This window comes from Penaeus vannamei, chromosome 16 (genome assembly GCF_042767895.1).
Source record: "Penaeus vannamei isolate JL-2024 chromosome 16, ASM4276789v1, whole genome shotgun sequence".
Classification (NCBI taxonomy): Eukaryota; Metazoa; Arthropoda; class Malacostraca; order Decapoda; family Penaeidae; genus Penaeus; species Penaeus vannamei.
Genome location: NC_091564.1, coordinates 21,393,575 through 21,401,074, shown reverse-complemented (window position 1 = coordinate 21,401,074; position 7,500 = coordinate 21,393,575).

Genomic DNA, 7,500 nt, shown 5'->3' with positions numbered 1-7,500 from the left:
TAATGATGACGATAATAATGATGATAATAAATTTGATAATAACAATGATAATAATAATAACAATAATGTTAATAATGATGACAATGATAATAATAATAACAATAATGTTAATAATGATGACAATGATAATAATAATGAATGGTAATAATAATAATAATAATAATGATAATAATAATAATAATAATAATAATAATAAAAATGAAATAATAATAGTGATGATAAGATATAATGATTACTGTTATCATAATAGTAATAATAATGATAGAAAATGCGATAATAAAATTAATCATAGTTATAATAATGACAATAATAAAAATGATAGTAATAACATGTAAGAACAATGATAGTAATAGTAATAATAAAAATAATTGCAATAAAGAATAATTATAACAATATCAATCAAAATGATAATAACGGCAATAATGATTAGTCATAATCATAATAATAATAATGAAAATGATAACGATATTCTATCCCTCTCTCTCTCTGCTCTTTCATCTCTCCCTCTCTCTTCTGCTGTGCTGGCGCAGCGGTAAGGTGCTGGTCCAGCAATCTTGCGGACCCGCGTTCAATCCTACGCCCGGCCAGTGAGTGGTATCCCCGGCCATTCCTTGCACACAGGGGGAGATTTGGGCAAAATAAAGCAGACAATATGTCACAGCAAAGAATATCCATTGTAACAAATATAACTAAAACTAAATCTTTTCAATCTTTCTCTCTCTCGCCCCCTATTCTCTTTCTCTCTCGTCCCCCTCTCTATATCTCTCTTTCTCTCTCTTACTCTGCCATCCATCCCTCTCTGTCTGCCTTTGTCTCTCATTTTGTTCCTAAGAGAGTCAATGCCATTTCAGATAGAATCATTTGCATTGTAATAAAAGCAGGGCAGTTCTTTATAACTATAGATGAGCACAAGGAGCATAAAGTACATAAATCGGTCAGCACTTGTGAGCTGCCATGGCGATTTCGTAAAATTGTACCGGCTTTTCTTCTCGTTATGGAGGAGAGAACTCTTTGCCTGGTAATGCCATCTACACGCATTGCAATGACGACAGACGTTTTTTGTTTTTTTCATCGGCTTTATGTGGGCAAGTTTATTTCTTTCAATTAATTTTACAAGATTTCTCTTAACGATTCATAATATGCATTGGTATCAAACAAACGTACATACTGGTACATTGCTTTTATATTGTACAGATATGTAGAGTGCCCATTGCTTGAGTGTAGAAGGTTGCAGTGTGAAGGCAATCATTCTTGCGGGACTGTGGCCATAGCACATGGATGTGGACTCGATGACCTGATCTGACGAGATCCCATTCCATATATCAGGTTGGTGGCATATGATGTGCACACCAGCCATGAGCTTAAGCAGTGAATCGGGCAGCTTGCTCATAGATCGCAGATAATGTAAATAGTACCTGGAAATATAATCATAGAACCAAATCACGATTTACTATGATGACAGTGAGCTACATAGAAAAGAAATTATGTAAAAAATGCACAACGTAACGCAGTTTCATGAAGTGTTTGGAAGGAAACATGAAAATATCAGAATACTTGCCTTATGTAGTTATAACGTCCCGATGAAGAGAAAAATGGCATGATCTGCTGCACATCTCAAAAAGAAAAAAATACAGATACATACTTGATGCCAATACATGCTATCGAATTTAAGCAAAATCTAGTAAAATACCACCAAAAAATTATGGAGTTTATTATGTTATGTGTGTGATACTATACACATGCGGTAATAATAATAATAACAATAATAATAATAATAATAATAATAATGATAATAATAATAATAATAATAGTAATTCAAATTACGATGATAACGGTACTGATATCAATAGTAATAATGATAATGATAATCATTACTATTGTTACTATTATCTTTATTACTATTATTATCATCACAATTGTAATGAAAATGATAACGGTATGATTATCATAACAATGGTGAAAATGATGATAAAAAAGAAAAAATATACTACTAATAATAACATCAATAATGACAATGGGAAATAGCAAATATGGTAATAATGATAATGATGATAACAATAATGATGATGATGATGATGATTATAATAACAACAATGATAATGATGATGATAATAATCATAGTAATAATAAGAATGATAATAATCATGCCAATTATAATGAATTAAATAATGACAATATCAATGATGTTAGCAATAATAATAATAATAATAATAATGACTATACTAATGATGACAATGATAATGATTATAAGGAGAATAATAACAATGTTGATAATGAAAATGGTAATGATAGTGAAAATGATAATGATGATGACGATGATAATAACAACAACAACAACAGTAATAATAGTAATGATGTTAACAATAACAATAATGATAATGATAATAATAATGGTAGTCATACTAATTATAATAGTAATAATAATAGTAATAATGATAACAACAATAATAGTAATGCTAATAATAATTAAAAAAAGATAAAGATAATGATAATAATATCAATAATAATATTAGTAATACTCATAACTATAATTGCAGTGATAATGATAAAGATAATAATAATGATAATGATAATAATAATAGAAATAAGACAATGATGATAATAATGATAAGAAAATAATGATAATGATAGCGATAAAGAAAACAATAATAATATGATAAAAAGCGATAATGATAACAAAAAGTGAAAGGGCCTTTAGAAATATGTTTACTCCTTTTAAGTAACTGAAGGAAAATCGAACGCGGCCCTTTTGGCTCCTATCTTGTAGGAAATTGATATACTAATACTATAAAATCTGTGTATACAGCTAAATAAAGACAGGTACACGCGTGTTGTGTGTGTGTGTGTGTGTGTGTGTGTGTGTGTGTGTGTGTGTGTGTGTGTGTGTGTGTGTGTGTGTGTGATACTGTACAAACATGCGATAAAAAAATAATTATGATGATAATAATGATGATGATGGTGATGATAATAACGGTTATGATAATAATAATAACAATAATAATAATGATAATGATAATGATAACAGTAATAACGATTGCAACACAAGTAGTAATAATAATGATAATGATAACAATAATCATTATTATTATTACTATTATTATCACACATGTAATAAAAATGATGAATATAATGATATTAATAATAATGAATATGGTAATGATAATAAAATGAGAAAAAATATAACATTGATAATATCAATAATGATTGAATATTATCATTATAATCATGATGATGATAACAGTAATAATACCAACAACACTGATGATAATGATGATGATAAAAATGATACTAATAAAAGGATTAACAATGTCAACATGAGTAGCAATAATAGTGACAGAAAGAGCAACATGAAAAATGATAATAACATGATTATGATAATAATAGTAATAATAATGATAGTAATGGTAATGATAACAACAACAGCAATGATAATGATCAAAATCATCATCATCATCATCATCATAAAGATAGTAACATCACTGATAATGATAATGAAATAATAATGATGATTAACAGTTAATGATAATGATAACAATGAAGATGATAATAATAATAAAATCATAATGAAAATAGTAATAATAATCATAATGAATAGAGCAGCAATGATAACCATAGCAACAATAATAACAAAATAACAATTTTACTGCAGATGGAAAGTCTACCGTAATTAAAATCAATCGATAGAACATTTCAAACGGTCCAATGATGATTATAATGATGACAGCAAAAATAATGGTAATAATGTGATAATGATAGCAATAACAAGAGTAATAGTAATAATAGTAGAAATTATAATGATGATGATAATGATAATAACAATAATGAAAATAGCAGTAATAGAAGTAATGATTATAATGATAATAATGATAATGATAACAATGATAATAAGAACAACACTAATGATAATGATAACAATAATAATGATGATAATAATAATAATGACAAAAATAATGATAATAACAATGATGATAATAATAATGATAATAATAATAACAACAACAACCATACAAATAATAATAATAATGATGATGATAATAATAATAATAATAATAATAATAATAATGATAATAATAATAATAATAATGATAATAATAATAATCGTGATAATGATAATAATGCTGGAATAACAATGGTAATAACAATAATGATAATAATGATCGAATGACAATACTAAGAGTAGTAACAATAACAAAAATGATAATAATGATAATGATAATGATAATGATAACAACAATAACAACAGTAACAACCATAATAACAATAACGATAGTAATAATGATAATGATAATAGGAATAATAATGATAATAATAATAATAATAATAATAATAATAATAATAATAATAATAATAATAATAATAATAATAATAACATCAGCAACAAGAACAAGAACAACAATAATAGTGATTTTAACAATGTTAATAAAAATAATCTTAACAATGATAACAACAATAATAATGATAATAATGATAATAAAAGTGATAATTATATTAACGATAATAATAATAAAAGTGATAATTAACGATAATAATAATAATAGTAATAACAGTCATGATAATAACAGTAATACTAATGATAATAGTAGTAATAGCAAAAACAACCATAATAATGATAGAAAAATTATAATTAAATAATAATAATAATAATGATACTGATGATAATGACAATAATAATAATTACAACAAAAACAATATCAGTGATAATAATAATAATGATGATGATAGTACTAATAATGAGGATAATGATAATAATAATAATGATAATAACAGAAGTGATGACAAACAATAAGAGATATAACAATACTACTAGCAATAATGATAATAATAATAACAACGAGGAGCACTCAGGTAGCGCATACCTCCGCGAAGGCAATAGGGTCACTGATACAAAAGAAATATTCACACTTGAAAATTACTTTAAAATCACCTCTTTCTCACATACACGCAATGCTGATCAATCCTTTAAAAGATTCCTGGATCCAGATAATGATTCGGATCACCACCATATAAGAGCATAGAAGTTGGGCTAAGACACACTTTTGGTAAAAAATAAAAAAAATGAAAATACTAAAAATAAAAATCTGTTCATAACTTATTCATTTATCCTGCTAACCAACGCTACCAAAAACATTACCTCCATGGTGGAGGTAATGAAAATAACAATGAAGATAATAGTAATAAGGATGATAGTAACAGAAAAGTGATAATGATTACAAAAAGATGAAGGACCTATAAAATTTAATCTTCCTTTTAAGTAACTGAACGAGAATCGAACGCGGTCCTTTTGAACGAAAGAAAAGTACGGTATTGAGTGAACTACTGTGGCTCTATTATGTGGAAATCAAATATATACATATTACAAAGTCTGTGTATATTTCTAGATAGAGATGGAAGCACGTGTGTGTGTGTGTGTGTGTGTGTGTGTGTGTGTGTGTGTGTGTGTGTGTGTGTGTGTGTGTGTGTGTGTGTGTGTGTGTGTGTGTGTGTGTGTGTGTGTGTGTGCTACTATACATACATGCAATAAAAGTAGTAATGATAATGATGATGATGACTATGATGATGATAATGATGATGATAAGAATGATAACAATAATGGTAATAATAATAATAATAATGATAATAGCAATAATGATAATGGTAATGATGATAATAATTATCATTATCAATAATATTATTATCACATGTAATAAAAATTATGACGATAACAATAATATGAATATGATAATGAAAGTAAAAAAGAGAAAAATATAGCAAAATGATATCAATAATAATACAAACAACAGCAATGAATATAATAATAGTAACAATAATAATGATGATAATGATAATAGTAACAACACAAATGTGAATGGTGATGATGATGATGATAATTGATGATGATGATAATGATAAGGATAACCATGATGATAATTGTAACAATATAAATGATAATGATGATTGCTACTATTATGATAATAATAATAGGATTAACAACATCAACAGGAATAGCAGTAATAGTAACAGAAATAGTAAAATTAATAGATATTATAAAAAATAATAGTAATAATAATATAACGATAATCATAACAACTACAACAGTTACAACAACAATGATAATCATCCTCATCATAATCATAATCGACATCATTAGTACCTTTATCGCATATTTGTACAGTATCATACACGCGCACGCAAGCATACACAAGCACACCCACACACACACATACACAATTAGGATAATAATGATAAGAAATTATTAGGGATCTAAACTCCTCACAAAGTGGCTTTCCGCGACTACCGACTAATTCTTCTTATATAAATTTCGATTTCTATATCGACAGAATGCATCCTAACGGATTATTTTGTCTTTTGACTTTGTCAGTGAAATATCATGAACGCCTTTATATAACACATAACCTCAAATCTTCGAAGACATACCTTATATCAGTATAATTACGCAAGACTGGGAATGATGCCTGTAGCCTAAGCAGCATTCTTGTTTTCCTACCTAACCGTAGGATGGGCACTTAAAGGGTTAAGATTGGTCTAAAATACCATACTACCAGATGGCAGCCGGTGATTACTTATCACTAGATCGCAGCCGAAGATGGATGGATGAGGGCGATGCCATTCAATCCTCATCTCTTGCTCCTGAAAGCTATGTTTGTCCCATTCTTATTTTTTACTTTTGAATTAAAAGTTACGTTCTATTCGCCATTCCAAATCCCATCCCCAAAGGCGTTGCACTTGCAACAATATTACTTGGTTGTTTTGATGTCGAGCACAACTTGCTTTTTGCAGTGGCTGATGGAGTGATTGATATTATGAAGGCCCTGTTTCCCGACTCTGCAATTGCCCAAAGAATGCGACTGAAAAGGACAAAACCACTGACAATGAAAAACTTAGCAAAGGTTATCACTGAGGAAATTAGTCAAAACTGAAGAAAACAAATTTTCCATTATAACTGACGAGTCTACTGACAGCACGCAAAAATATTGTACAATAACTGTTAATTTTTATGACTGGATTGCCCAAGCAATTAAAGCAATTTTTCTCTGCCTGTTTTTTTTTTTTTTTTTTTTTTTTTTTTTGGGGGGGTAGGATCTGAAGGGTCGACAGGGAAAACGAATACAAATTAATAATGGAAAAGCTGCAGTTTTATAATATACCCACCCCTCCCAAACTTCATTGGTTTTGCAGGTTTAAATATGATGGGAGAATGCAATTCAGTTTCAAGAAGATTAAAATCATACCTTCCTGCAATTACCATCTTCTCGTGTTTTTGTCACTGTCCACCTCCGTGCCTCTGAAACCGCAAAGACTCTTCCTCGGGACTGTGAGGATTTACTGAGAGCGCTCGATTCCCATTTCTCCCATCGCTGAAAGAGAAATCATGAGCTTCAGATGTCTGAGGCGATCTGCGAAGTTACGCCTCACGAACTTCCCCATCCCTGTCCGACAATGTGGCTCTCTCCACTCCAGGCAGTCGTCCGCGTAATGGAGCTTTGGAACTGCTTGCTCTTA